Source organism: Henckelia pumila, unplaced genomic scaffold (assembly GCF_033568475.1).
Source record: "Henckelia pumila isolate YLH828 unplaced genomic scaffold, ASM3356847v2 CTG_652:::fragment_1, whole genome shotgun sequence".
In the NCBI taxonomy this organism is placed as follows: domain Eukaryota; kingdom Viridiplantae; phylum Streptophyta; class Magnoliopsida; order Lamiales; family Gesneriaceae; genus Henckelia; species Henckelia pumila.
The window spans coordinates 893,935-910,330 of record NW_027331874.1 but is presented as its reverse complement, the minus strand read 5'-3'; positions in this window follow the sequence as shown (position 1 = coordinate 910,330).

Below are 16,396 nucleotides of genomic sequence, written 5' to 3'. Positions count from 1 at the left end.
AAATAAATAATGCAAACAACATCAATATTTAGTGAGATTAACTTTAATACATTTTTTCGTCATTTATATACTTAGTAGCTTTTTAATTATTTATTGCTGGATAGAATAAACGAAACGTGGTGTATGGACTGGTATGCAGTTTAAAAATTTTACTTGTACCATTTTAGCCGGCTATAACTTTTGAAAAAAAAACAGCAAACATTTGGTCCCATATTATAATTGAAATGTTGTTACTTTTTTAGGTCAAATATATGGTATCTAGGGTACTGAATATATAAATTTAATACGGCATATATAGTTTTTATGTTGCACAAAACATGTATACGGATCCCACAAAATATATACTGCATGAATCATTCATTAGTTACTACTTAATTAATTTGGCTCTCGAAAGAGTTCCAACAATACGAAGTAGTGTATTAATAGCATGTTATTACTTCATCCCAAATTATAGGGCTTGGTTGCGTACAGATAAATAATATTATTAGAAATCAAATTTTACAAAAAATCTATCGGATCGTAAATGTGCGTAGAGGGGAGGTAAATACACACTTCAAATTTGTGACACCCGGAGCCAAAAAGTCCTAGGGCGGTACATGGTCCGCAATATGGGTGGTTAATACCTGAAAGATGGAAACCCCACCAAAGAATGGGCGACGGGTGACATGAATGAACTGATCCCACACCGGAATGAGAGGTACAAAAGATTTGATATGTACAACTCATATCAAGAAGGTGCATCTTCTTTTCGGAAGCTCATCACATAAGAACTCCAAAGTTAAGCGTGCTTGACTTGGGGCAATTATAGGATGGGTGACCCCCTGGGAAGTTACTCAGGGTGCGTGTGAGTGAGGACATAAGCACGCTGAAAAGACCCGTCTTGATACAGTGGGGCGTTACAAATGGTATCAAAGCCTGGCCTCTCCCAGTACGGTGTGGTTCGGGGACGAACCAAGCGGAAGCTGGTGGGCATGTGACACCCGGAGCCAAAAAGTCCTAGGGCGGTACATGGTCCGCAATATGGGTGGTTAATACCTGAAAGATGGAAACCCCACCAAAGAATGGGCGACGGGTGACATGAATGAACTGATCCCACACCGGAATGAGAGGTACAAAAGATTTGATATGTACAACTCATATCAAGAAGGTGCATCTTCTTTTCGGAAGCTCATCACATAAGAACTCCAAAGTTAAGCGTGCTTGACTTGGGGCAATTATAGGATGGGTGACCCCCTGGGAAGTTACTCAGGGTGCGTGTGAGTGAGGACATAAGCACGCTGAAAAGACCCGTCTTGATACAGTGGGGCGTTACAAAATTTTTTCTTCTTCAAAAAATTAGTTCAGCTGATTTGTCAACTGAAACACTGTTCTCCTTGGCTGTCAATGTCAGTTAACCTTTTTCGTGTATTTTTCAGTTTTTTCTTTATATTAGTTTTGTTGTAATTGACTTGACACCAAAACTAAGTGTTCCAACAGTTTTTTCATTTTTGGTGTTGACTAAACTTCTGCATTTTTAATTAGTTTTCTTAGGCAAAACTTCGACTGAAATAATGAATATAGACTGAAATCTCTAATAACTGATAATTCGATAGAAAGATGAAAGTGTTGATACAATATGTGTAGCAGCCCGGTTCCATTTTACTAGATTAAGTTGATAATCATGTTCAGATTTAATAAAACATGATTAAGGGATTTTTTATATGATCCAACGGGCCAAGGAATTGGGTCCAGAATACTGGAAAATTCTAAATGAGCTTATTTGGGCTTGAGCAGTTCGGAGGGTCCGAACCAAATTGGAGCCACCGATGGAGTTCGAAAGCTACGGGGCAGATCAGAGCGTCCGAACGTAGATCGAACCATTCAAACTCAGTGCCATGCACGTGGCCAAAAGGTTTTCACACGTAGCTGCATGCAATAGGGATCGGAGCCTCAGAAGTGGGAACAGAGCGTCCGATCTCTCCCGATCGAAACGTGACACTCATGCACGGACCAGAGCATCCGATCTAGGGATCGGAGCATCGGATCGAAGTCTATAAATAGGGGTCCGAGGCCTCATTTTCAAATGCAAAATCAAACCTCTCCTTGGCCCATGTTAGCTCGATTTTAAGAGCTTTTGGGTACTCTTATTTTAAGAGTTGGAGTAGGTAGTAGTTTTTATATAACGGACAATGTCCGTAGTAGTGGCCAGGAGGCGGAGCTTTGGCGACGTGTCCAGGAGTCGTAGCTAGGCTGTGCCCAAGCTCTGGGGCATGCGTCATCAGCGGACTGACGATGAATGAAGGTATGGTTCTTGCTCCTTATAGAAAATAGGTAGTATGCTATAGTTTAATTAAGACTTTTAGAGCATGATAGGTGATGTTTGGCATGCTAGATAATACACGGTATTTATGTATTGTAGTGCTGCATAGTAGGATTGGACCTAGAGGAGAGCTTCTAGGATCTGCCTTAGTAAGGTACGGAAGTATTGTTCGAGATATCCAGATTGAGTATGCATGTATTATGTGTTTGTATGTATTATGTGATTGCATGATTTATATGATACAACATGTCATGACTGTATGTTGCATACATGAGCATATTGATCCAGTATCTTTGAGATATCCTGTAGTAGTAGGGCGGTCACCCTACGAGTTGTGGATGGTTGAATACGTAAGTCTTGTATCAGGTCACCATTATGGTTGGACATTTGTACTAGTATCAGTTCACCATTATCCACTGGGTATATGAGCCACATCCTGAGGCGACGACGCAGCGTGCTATATACCCTGGGCCTGGTCTATGAGCTAGTTTCTTGACCTGAGTGTCTTGATACCCAGTTCATTTGCATACATCCACATATAGTACCGTATACTTATACTCTCATATGAGCATGTTAGGCTCACTTTAGATTATTTTCTGTTGTCTGGATACCCATTCAATGGGGCAGATGCAGGTAGTTCTCCTGATGACAGGGAGGTTAGGTGGTGACCAAGGCTGGATGGCAGGGTTGACCACTAGGTCTTGCTTTTTTGGTATTGACTTATTTAAGTTCAGCAATTTACTCCGATTAAGATTATTTATTGATTAATTTCATGCTTAAACTTCTGATTAGTAGGTGATCACGGCGCGAGTCACTAAATTTATGGTATCAGATCATGCAATAAGATTCTTTGGGACATAGTATTGATTTTGGGTTATCCTTTGTAGGATTTCAAGTTGGATTCAATGACGATAGTAGTATCAGGAATTGGAATAACAGGATACCTAGGCTTTTCCAAGATCGTCATTACCAAGGTTGGCATCAGAATTTTGTACTATGTGGATCCCAGCAGGATGTAGCTGGAAGAGAAGATCCAGTTTTCAACGCTAGACGCTTCTCAAGGTTGAATGGAATGTGTGACATGTAGTCATCCATTTAGCTTCGACCAAGGAAGCCACCTCTGAAGACTCTCCAGTAGTATTTGGAGAGATTGTCAGAAAAATCTTGTTTCATCTACCAAATAAGGAACCCAACAATGTTGGAAGGATCCGGTAGATTAGCAAGATTTCATATTTTAGATCTTGTGAGGAAGAAGGTCTACTGACATTCTTGCATTGATTCTTTTGTGTGGCAGACGGGAAACTTCAAGTTCAAGATCAGTAGATGGAATGAAAGAATTCCGCAAGAATTTAAATAATGTATTAAGTTTTGTTGTAAACAATATTTCAGTTGTAATCAGTTGAATCAGATGTATTAAAAGATCTCAGTTATTTGATGTACTTAGTTATTGTTGTATTGTACATCTTTTAGTATAATCTTTTAATTAAGTTATGCATAACATGAGATTGTAATAAAGATTGTATTAGAACCTGAATTAGTGGTTCAAGTATTGTAATCTTTGAGATTATCTTGGTTATATTGAATAAATGATTAATCTTTTGTTTAAATGTTTACTTGAGATTTAATTATGTTACAGATGAATAGTTCTAGATGCTTTACCTAGAATATTCTAGTAAGCTAAGTGTTTGCCAGAGATGATGTGTATTATCAAGGGCATAATGAGAAATTATACTAAGCACTGTGGAACTGTGTGAATAGATGATTAGACTGAGAAGGAAGCGCGACCCTAGGCTTATATTAATCTGGAAGCCTCTCATGTTTTCAGATGGTTATTCAGGGGGAGGCTACCTTAGTCTAGTATTTTGCAACAATCATAGTGAAAATATATTGATATTGAAAGTATCTCGTGAAGATTTATGAGATTCAATATTTAAGGCAATTTTTTTTTGTCTGATTTCTTCAAGAGATACATAACAAGAATTTCTGTTGTCAGAACAGTCGTGGAAGGATTTTTCCTTGACATGTAATCGTTCTAAGCAGATAAGTTTCGGTCTTTAATTTGGGATTTCGGGATTTAATCCAAGAGTTTAGTTGAATTGGTATTCAACAGGATTAATTGCCAGATCCTTGTACACTCGGGATTTGAGTTGTGCTTCTGTGAAATTATGAAAGTTTTCCTTGACCAATGATTTTGGTCCAGATAGGAATATTGCTCAGTAATGATGGAATTCATGAGAGACTCAAGAATGAGTTATGCCAGGATGCTAATGACTGTCGGGTTTCGAGATGGTATAGTAAGTACGACCTTATGTCGGTGTACTCTGGGAAGAGTGTTCTGTTTCAGTTTGGCATTTTAGGAAGACTTACCTCAGTCTCGATGTATGCACAGTCATAACAATAGGTATAACTATCAGGAGAATATTCAGATTTTATTTGAGTCTTCTTTAGATTATTCTTGGTGCTGGGTTAGTGCCAAGGGATGTGATGAATTATCTTCTGACTTCGTCAGAGATACAAATTTTAGTTTTCGTTGATAGAATAGTCTTGGAAAGAATTCATTGAAAAGTGTTTATTCTGGACAGATAGCTCTCGCACGTGATACTAGGAGAGAACCAAGAGGTTTGACCAGTATTGTTTGATTATATTAGAGATACAACTAGTGATCGGGGTCTTGATCATCATGATGAATTTGGATTCTAAGTGATGGATTTACTTAGGTAAGTTTCCCTATAAGAATTGAAATATGATTGTTGGGTTGTCAAGTAATGACAATTTTTCATTAGAACACCGAGATGACTTATATTGGGAGACGTGAACAATGATCAAGGCTAGACATGGTGGAATATATTTTCAATGTTGCCCTGGAAGTATTTTTGCACTTCAGAGAGTGATGGAAAAATTTACCCAGTCTAGAGATCATTGCAAAAGTTACGTTAAAGTATAACTTAGTGTCAGTTGATAACCTTGAAAAGATACTGGATCTTATTGGTGGATAAGAAGTGTGATGGGATAAGTGTTTCCTGACTAGGAACATTTTGCTTCAGAAGAGTTTGAGATCTATCAGATGATTGATCTAGTTAGTGTTTGACGGATGTCATGAGCCTTCTAAGTTACATCATGGATTCGGCAGTATAAGAATTCACTTGGATAGTGAAAATTGAGCACTTAGGTTTCATGTTTGCTTTGAAATAGTTAGTTAGACTGGTGCAAGATTAGTGCCCAATGACTATTTGTGACTATCGACTGAGACAGTCAGAGATAGACGTAGTTGTTTCCAAGAAATATGTTAGTTCAGCTTTTGGGTTTCCTTCTTCTTAAGAAGAGTTGATAAGAAGTTTTACTTCTAATATATCTGTGGCAGATACAGATGTTGTAACCCCGTGATGGGGAAGGTAAATGTTTTTTTATAGAAGAACGAATGGAATTGTTTATTGCTTGGTGATTAGGAACTGAACTGTGAGATTGTTAATCATTGGAAGAAACTGATAGGATGAATACAGTACCCTGGTAAGAAGTTCTCAGGAATTTTTTTACAGTACTTCTGGGATTTCAGTGTCAGAAATTGATCTAGCAAGTGTTTGAATTTCAATGGGTACTAACAAGATAGCATCAAGTGTTTACACGTGGAAAAAGGACATCAGCTGAGATTTAAAGTTACCAGGTCTAGCGGGATTGTTGTCACCGATTTTTTGAAATGTATATTGGATGAGTTAGGCCATTGATATGTCTGATTCGATGAGATCGAGTAAGGGATTAGTTAGATTGTATTGATTTAAGGACTTTACCAAAGAGGGATGAAACAGTTTTTTTTCATCTAGTAGCGTAAGTTAGAATTCAGCAAGGAATTATTATTATCCGTGGCTAGATAATCAGTATTCTCATTTTCAGGTGTTATCTCAAGTTATGAGATAGATGTCATTATATTAGTATTAGGGATTGTACTAATAGACTTTTGAGTCAACAAAATAAATATTTATTTTTCCAAGAAGAGAACATGAAGGGTTTAGGAAATCAAATATTGTGGACAACAACGTTGTCACATGTGATATGACAAGCGTTAGTCATTAGTATGAGAATCCTTTCGGTGTACAAGGACTTGTGTAATCAATTCAGGTGGAAAGGTATAAAGAGCTTTGTTTATCAGTATGTTTCCTAAGTATTGGGTTTATCAACAGATCTAGATTGAACATCGATAACTTTGAAGTTTGTATCATAAGTTATCGATTCCTGAGTATAAATGGGAGTTCTCACGATGGACTTTGTGACCCATTTACTAGTAATCTCGAGGAATTATGATACTATCAGGGTTGTGATGTATCGACTCACCGAGACAACGCATTTCGTTTCATGTAATTGAGATTTCACTTTTGACAGTAGTGATTGATTACATATTCAGGAAATTGCGAGTTTCCATGGCATACCAGTAGACATTGTCAGGGAATGGGACTCCAGATGTATTTCCAGATTTTGGGGGATTTTGTAACATGATAAGGGTACTATTCATGGCTCGAGTTCAGCTTATCATCCGGAGACTGATGATTAGTCGGAATGCATGATTCATACTCTTGGAGATATGTTACAAGTGTGAAATTTGGTCCAGCTTGACAAGATCAGTTGCCACTGATTGATTTTACGTACAACAATAGTTATAATAACAGTAATGGTGTGACACCATTTGAGGCGTTGTATGGACGATGATGTCATACTCCACTGTTCTGGGAAGAAGTGAGAGAAATGACAGGTTGAAGGACCATAATTAATTCAACCGGGGGTTGATATAGTTGGTTTACCAGAAAGGTATCTCTAGAGTTTATTTGTCCAATTGGGATGTTGGACAGTAAATGAAATATATTACATACTAGCATTGCCGCTGTATAGGTCTAGTAATCCACGATGTGTTCTATGTGTCACTGTAATGATGATTTATGGTAGATGAGTCTTACATCTTGCAATCATCTAAGGTACAATGGATACATATTTGACACTTGTGGAGAGACCATGTTGTTACTGGCAATTATTTGGATTCAATGAGATCTTGTAAAATGATATGAGAGAATAAAGAACTTGTTGTTCTTATTCAAGTCCGTATCGGTACTTAAGATTTATTTCGAGGATGAAATTATCTTAAGTGGGGGAGAATATAGTAGTACGGTTACATTTTACTAGATTAAGTTTCTAATCATGTTTAGATTTATTAAAACATGATTAAGGGATTTTTTATATGATCCAACGGACTAAGGAATTGGGTCCAAAATACCGGAAAATGCTAAATGCGCTTCTTTGGGCTCGAGCAGTTCGGAGGGTCCGAACCAGATCGGAGCCATCGATGGAGTTCGGAAGCTACCGGGCAGATCAGAGCATCCGAACTCAATGCCATTCACGTGGCCAAAAGGTTTGCGCACGTAGCTGCATGCAAAGGGATCTGAGCCTCCGAAGTGGGATCGGAAAATCCGATATCACCCGATCGGAATGTGGCACTCATGCACGGATCAGAGTGTATGATCGAAGTCTATAAATAGGGGTCCGAGGACTCATTTTCAAATGCAAAATCAAACCTATCCTTGGCCCATGTTAGCTCGATTTTAAGAGCTTTTGGGTACTCTTATTTTAAGAGTTGAAGTATTTAGTAGTTTTTATATAATGGACAGTGTCCGTAGTAGTGGCTAGGCGGTGGAGCTCTGGCGAGGTGTCCAGGAGTCGTAGCTAGGCTGTGCCCAAGCTCTGGGGCATGCGTCATCCGTGTGTTGACGACTTATAGGAAATAGGGAGTATGCTATATGATATTAATTCTCGTTGTATGGAAGAAAAACACGATTATATCGAATCTCACCCTCAATCCAATAACAAAAAAAATCAAATAATTTTCCCGATCTTGAAACAAGTAACGAATTTGGATTATTCACCTCTAGTTTACTTGAAACTAGCAACAAATAATCACGAAGAAAACAATTGATCTCAACCAAACCTTCAAAAAACTTGCCTCTGACAACATGTAGAAAAAAAATCGACAAACGCCACAAAATTGAAAACTTTGATAAGTTTGATTTGAATAAAGCTAGAAAAGCCTCAATAAAATTCTAGAGAGAATTTTAGTTTGAATATAATCAAAAATATGAATTCTATTATTAATGATAAAAAATAATGTATTTATAGTTTTCAACTCAAAATAAAAGATAATGCAAAATATTGCAAAGATATGCTAAAATATTGTTGTGATAATTTCCTAACATGACTAGAATACTCAAAAATAGGAATATATCACGAAATAATAAAATAAATAATTAACTCTCTCTTACACACAACATGCCACGTTATGTGTGTCTCGAAAGAAAGCGCAGAAGTGCAAGGAATTTTCGCAGTAGCGCAATATTGCGAATCAATTTTCACAGAAGCGTAAGAACGCGAAGCATTTTCCCGCAGAAGCGCACAAGTACGTACAACCCTCTCTCCGTATGCGCAGAAGCGCACTTCCCATGCGCAATTGCGCTCCAAGTCATGTAGCAGTGCCTCATCAAGCGCAGTAGCGCTTGCCCTCTTTGTTTCTCACGCGCAATAGCACTTCCGGATGCGCAGCAGCGCTTGGTTCTTGTCCATGAGGCGCATTTGCGCACAATGAGGCGCAACAGCGCTTTTCCCGGGACAACATTTTACTCCATTTTCCTTCACATTGTTCATCCTCTTCCATTTTAATGACTTTAAAACTTCCTCCAAATTGATCTTCAAGGCTTTCACTTTCTTCTTGATAATTTGTCATTAATGTTTGAAGTGCTTCTTTAAATTTTTTTCTCCGTCCCCTCGTAATTGGTCCGTGCAGCATCTCCAATGGGCAACATCATCGACACTCTCACAGCAACATCATCGACACTTTCGGGTTGGCTTTGGAGGCTGTAACCTGGTCCTTGGGGTTAGTTTATAGTGTTTAGAGAGTGTCGGTTCAAGCGGGAGTCAATTTGGTTAAGGTAAAGTTGATTCATGGGTTTTTCGGTTGAACCACTCGAGGTAAGTCGTGATTGAGGAAAAAAAGTGGCTTGATTGGGTAGTTTACCATTGGGGCAGCCTCTTGATCATCATACTTTCTTGTTTTAAAGCTGGGTTTTCATCCCCTAAAGTTGAACATTCAAGTGTGTTACTCCCATTCCTTGAGTGGAGTAAAGTTTTGATCAAGTTGAGTGAAACTGCCTTCGCATATTCGATTTAAGTAAAAGTTTGATTTGAAGTTGAGTAAAGTAAAGATTTTGAATGAAGTGAGTTGATTATGACGAGACATGCAATGTCCGTCGGGGGATTCCTCGACTCACTTTCCAATTAGACGTGTAGTGTGAAGCTGGGAGACATCTCAGCTCCCCTACCAAATCAAATGTGTAGTGTGCGGCCGGAAAACATCTCGGCTCCCCTACCAAATCAGAGCAAAAGGGAAATGTCGCGTCGGGAGAGATCTTGGCTTCCTTGCCGGCATAGTACTGTAGCCATTGATCGATCAAACAAAATAGAGTCGCAATCGAGGATCTAAATTCACAGAGGAAAGTTAAAGTTTAAAGTTAAAGTTTAAATTTAAAGTATATGAAAGTTATGTTTAAATGCTTGAGTTGAGTTAAAGTTTAAAGTGTGAGTTTGTTAAAGCTGTGAGTTCATTGCATGTGACTATCTTTACAGTTTCAAGTCTCTTTTCCTTTGATCTTTAAGACATTTTTGAGAAAGTTTCAAGGTATTGTACGCACTAGTATTTTAGGTATTATGAATGTATTTTAAACCCTCGTTATTTCATGGTTTATACTTGTTGGTTTTTTAGACTCACTATCTTTGCTTGGTGCAGGTGACGATGCTTTTGGTACCGAGGGGCAGGAAATAGGGATGGCAACGGGGCGGGTTTGGGCAAACCCGAGACCCGCCCTGCCAACCCGTGGACCCGCCCCGCCCCATGGATCCGACGGGTCCAATCCGGGTTAGACACGTTGGACCCGCTAAATTAAATATAATTTAAATTTTTTTAAATAAAAAATTAAATAAGTTAAAAAATTAACAAATCATCATTAAATTTATTTTTTAAATTTATATTAATAATATTTAGGACAAAAAATATTCTTACAAGTTAAAATATATCATTTTTTATTTAATTAATAATTAATAACAAAAGAAAAATCATAATAATATAATTTCATATTAAAAATATCATAATATATTAAAATTATTTAAATCCAAAAATATTATAAACTCAAATTAGGGATAAAATATTGATTATGTAATATAAATAATATAATTATATATTATTAATATATATATACATGTATATTTTATATTTATATTAAAGTATATTTAATATATATATTTTTGGCGGGGCGGGTTCAGCCAAACCCGGGACCCGCCCCAGACCCGCATGTGGACCCGCTTGGCCGGGTCTAAACCCGCCTCGCCGGGTCGAGTTCAATGCGGGGCCGGGTTTAGACCCGACCCATTGCCATCCCTAGCAGGAAACCCTGGGCTGACGCACTGGTAGGGCTGACCCACGACCGTCTCTTTTTATTTATTTTTCCGCATTTTTAGTACTGAATAATGAACTAAGGAGCTATGTTATTTTTCAAAGTTTATGGCATGATGTGCTTTCCCTGCAAACTTGTTTTATGGCATGTAAACTATTTTTACTATTTCAAACTTTCGTATGAGATTGTACTGTTTAATTAAACTCATGTCTTTCTCGTACCAATTTCTTGTCTTATGTTAGTTTATTTAAATGATGTGTTTGAGACAAGTGGTTTTTAATAGTTACAAATAGGTCATGCCAATTTTTTTTTTATTAAAATCCTTATTTTTAATTAAATTATAGGTTAGGGTCGTCTCAGTATTGGGCTGTGAAAAAATTTAATTTTGATCTGAAAGTAGCTGGCAAAGTGCGGATGTTGCAATTGAATGAGATGGAGGATTTTCGTAATAATGCTTATGAAAATGCAAAGATCTACAAAGAACAGACCAAGAAGTGGCACAAAAAAAAATATTGAGGCGAAAATTCGAGCCTGGACATCATGTATTATTATTTAATTCTCGTCTCAGATTATTTCCAGGTAAGTTGAAATTGAGATGGTCTGGCCTGTTCACAGTGGAAAAGTGCATCCGTATGGCGCCATTGATATGAGTTTTCATGATGGACGCAAATTTCAAGTTAATGGTCAAAGACTTAAGCATTATTTTGGAGATGAAGTGCGGAACATCGAGAGTATTTCATTGATAGAGCCCATGTTAAGGAACTAGGAAAGTCGGGCTGGTGACGTTAAACCAAGCGCTTTTTGGGAGGCAACCCAAAATTTTATTATCTCTCTTGAATTTAATATTTTTATGTCGTTTAGTGCTAGTTTTTTTAAATTTTAATAGCATGTATTCCAAATTAATTAATTTAGACATTTTTACATGCCTACAGAACAGTGCACCCGTGCCCATGCCAATCGCCGAAAAATAATGGAAGGAAATTCGATTCCAGGGCGCTCCCGCGCTATAAGAATAGTTTCCCTGTGCTCATAGCCAAAATTTATTTTGAGGCAGGGCTCCCCCACACTGTTTGAGCAGCGCACCCGCACTATAGCCTCAACGTCGCGGCGCCCTTGTGCCCAAATCTCAGCGCACCCGCGCCCTGGAATTTTTAAAAGCTACGAGGACTCTTGTCAAGACAGATCTATCTTGCCCCTTCATCTCAACATCATCCAATGTAGATTTTAAGCCTGAAAAACTCAAATTACTCCGCAACTCGTGATCGAAATTGTTCATCTCACATCCTCTTTAACGCTCCAAAAATTAATTATCGAATTAATTAGCAATTAAAATAATTATTGAGTTGATTAAATAATTATTATTGCTAATGAGATTATAGATTGTATTTTTAAAATACACATACCAGTTAATCAATGAATTTGACTATTTCTAGATATCTGGTATTATTTGGCATTTTGAAATAATTATTGAGATATCGAAATAAAAATAATTATTTATGCAAGATAAATTTAATTTGGGAAAATATTGACTGAGATGACTGGTCCGAGTCTAAATTGGACTTAGAAATTAAATTGGAAATTTATGAGTTCAATTGACTGGTCAAACTGTATAATTTCAGAAAAATGATGTTATTGATGTTGGGTGCATGTACCGGAAAATATCAGATTTAAGACTAATTTTTACTAGTTGGGTATCAAATAAATTAGTACGAAACCCGAAAATATCGGGTTACTATAAATAGAAAACTCACACTGAGAAAACACGGATCAAGATTTTTCCCCAATTTTTCCCATTTTCTCGACTTTACTGTAGCAGCCGTAGTTTTTGATTTTTTTGGACGTTCACCAGAGCTCCGATCAAAGATCCGATAGGTAACTTTGTAGCCAACATCAAGATGAAGCTATTGGTGTAAAGAAATCAAAGATCGGACAGTTGGATCGCCGGGAAAGTGAGAATGAACGGACGAAATCTGCACAGAATTTTCTCGGTACTGTTCATCGTCTTCTTCGATTTGATTTCGCGATTTCGAGCTCGTTTTTGTTAGTGTTCGAGTTGCTAAATGATAGTAGATGATGGGTAGAACATTTCCCTAGCTTTTGGTAGATTATTTCGGCATATTTGGTGCAGATCGGAGTTTTTAAACCGCCACCGCCGCCGCCCTATTTTTCTCCGATCGCCGCCGCGTCGGACCTCCATTCCGGTTGTGGCTTATATTGTTGGAATCGTCTCGTTGAGATCTACAACCATGCCAAAATTCAGAATTTTTGGAGTTGATTTGCTCATCGCCGCCGCGTCGCCGCCTCCCCCAAAATTTCCGGCGACCATTGACGTGTTACCCAATTTTGATCGTCTCGACGAGATGAATTCAAATATCCAAGTTTAGAGTCGAGATTCAAAATCGTTAAGCGGTGAGAGCGCATTAAAGTTCGGAAATTTTTGGTCAAAGTTTGACCACAGTTGACTAAGGTTGACTTTTGACCATTATATGATTTTTCGCAGATTGAAAGCTAGTCGATGATAATTAGAGGCAGAAATCAGCTGTTTAAGGATTTGAGATTTTTCAGATTGGAAAATTGAGGTATGAGCTGATGTGGATTTCGAAGGGAATGAATACTCGAGCGAGATTGAGGTTCTCGAGTTCCCGATTAAAATCACATACTTGCATGTTTATTTGATTATTTGATATTGATTGAGAATTTGACTGATTAATTGATTTCGATATTACTTAAAAGACATGATTTTGTCTATATGAAATTGTTTGAATTAATTGATGCATATATTCGAATTGAAAAGCATGAGTTTGCTTATTTGGAATTATTTCAATGATTTTTGATATTATATTCATGATTTTGAATATATGAATTAATGAGATGACATCTAAGATATTTTGATGTCTGAATAAATAGAATTATCGTTTTAATTTGATTTAATTGCATCTGTTTCATGTGCATTCATCTTGAGCCTAAATCCATTGATTTTGAAATGGGCTGAGTTGCCCCGATAGGATTTAGACGATTCGGGAACTATATTTGAGTGGCCTAGGTTGTTGAGTTACGCCTAGCGACCCGAATACTCATTATAGTTGCTCGAAGTCTAGAGGATTGAGATACGTATTGCCACCCCGATCGGGAGCGTAGGTGAGTTGATACGATATCTTGTTCTCGAGATCCCAACCGAAGTATCGAGCCTCCCTTGATTATCCGATTTGATAATCCCGATTTTTAAGCACATGCATTTCATATTTATTTATCATCGAAGAATGTTTATGTTATAACATGATTTTGACATATTTATTTGATATTGTATGTTACATCGCTTTTATTGGGATTTTATTCTCACCGGAGTTATCCGGCTGTTGTCTTGTTTTGTATGTGTACTTGACAACAGGTGGGGCAGGAGCTAGTCAGAGTCGACGTGGTTAGCTTGGGATCGAATGATAGATGTGAGGCATCGATTTAGAGTTGAATAACTTTTAGAACTCGGTTATTTATTGAAGCATGCTTTTATTGTTGATTTATAATACTGCATGTATTTTTATGCTCCGATTATTCTTAGAATTTATGTATGTCGAAGAACGAGTTAAATTGATTTTTATAGTTAAGCCCGAGATGATCTCGCTCGAGCCGAATATTTTTCTACCGCTCGAGCGAGGCACTGTTCTTGATTTAAAAAAAATAAAAATTGGCTCATTTATTTATCGATGATTGTTTTACTATTTGAGATTAGTTGATTAGAATCGAGGTCCTCATATTAAGTGGTATAAGAGCGATAAGATTCTTGGACTGGAATAGAAGTGAGTGAGTGGGGTAGATCGAGTCTGCTTGAATTATTTTATTTCACATGTGATTAATTTCATTGTTTGATTACTTGAATTACATGCGAGCATGCTTTACTGATTCAGAATTATGTGCCTCTTTGATTATGTGAATTGATTTTAAAAGCATGCATTATATGAAAGAGTATCAGAACTGAATTCGAGATGAGAATTTAAACACTCATGCGATTACATGAGTATGATGATTAGAGGATGATCGAAACAGAGTTGATGATTTTGATATTTTGAGATTTGTGTTTGTGATTATTTGAGGTTATAATTGTTAAGCCGATATGGTTCAGATAGTTAGCAAACCAGATTTGAATTGTGATGATTAGATTGCTCGCTATGAGAATTGACGTTTTGGAAAGAGTTTTATGTTCATGAATTTGTTGAGGAGAGTATGATGGCAAGTGAGATTTTATTATGATATTCTGAAATGTTATATCTCTGCCGTTATCAACTAAATCTCCTTGTTGAGCGAAGAATTGTATACTCTAGAAATTGAGAAATGGTATTGATGAAAGATGAAATAATCTAGAATATGAATAGATGATGTTCCTTCTTGAGGAAATTGAATTAAAAACCACTCGAAGTTTATTGTGGCTTAGATTGATCAAGTTAAGAGTTGATATTTTAATTCTTAGTAATGATTGAATTGATTCGTATCAGATGAACCTAAATACGGAACAGAGATAGAACTCCGATATTAAGAATTTCAGAATTTCAGAATGAGATCAGATTTGAGCAGCGATTGTATTGGAATGGTAAGAATCCTCGAGTTAAAAATTCTATTGATCTTGACTTGTCGATGTGAAGAATGTGGTGTACGTTTTGAGAGAGTGTTGTGTAATACTCTGAGATCAAAGCTAGATGTTTGAAAATGCCCATTCTGAGTAGATGATTCGATTTATCAGAGATGATAAGCTTGAATTTTGTTTGATATCAAGAGATTGAGTAGAAGTGAATTAAGATCTAGATGTACTCAGTAAGGACATTAAGTTGATTATGTCTTTTGAGTTGATGTTTATATTTATAGCATTATGAGATTGATATATATGAATGAACAGACTGTGTCCGATTGCTTGGATCTATTGTGATTAGATGTTGATAAATGATTGAATTATTGAGAATTGATCTAATTTTGCGATATTTTTGAAAGTTATTTTTGAATGTAAGAATATCTGCACTCTTATGCTAAACTTTTGGGATGATTAGGATTAATTGAATATTTTGAGAATTCGATTAGATCTCAATTGATGATATTGAGATTTTATTGATGTATCCAATATTGCTCTTTCGAGAATGATACTTTTATTGGGTCTTAAGGGAAATTGTATGAATTTCTAATATTTAAGTGGTTGAGGAGTTATTGTGATTGATATTTTGAAAAGAGATGAATTTGAGAATTGTTGGGATGAAATTCTTTTCGATAGAATAAGAGGTTGATATTAGTGTTTTTGGAAAGACACCGAATTCAGTTACAGTTGAGCCTTCCTTCGATTAATATGAAGATTCTTGAATCCTATTTTAGTTATGCATCCTTGATTCGCATGACCTTGACTTTGATAATTATTTCCATTTGACATCGATTGAAATTCCGAGTCTGAATTTCAGAAATTCATAATTCTTGAGAAATTGAAATTTCTTTTTGGACATTGATATTGATTCGGGTGAATTTTGATTATCTGATTTCTTGGTGATCTAGATTTATTTGTTGCGACATTCGAATATGCTTTAGGACCGAGTCCTAATCGATGAGTGCGTGCGGACTCCTCGTGATTGAGGCCACGTTGACAACCATG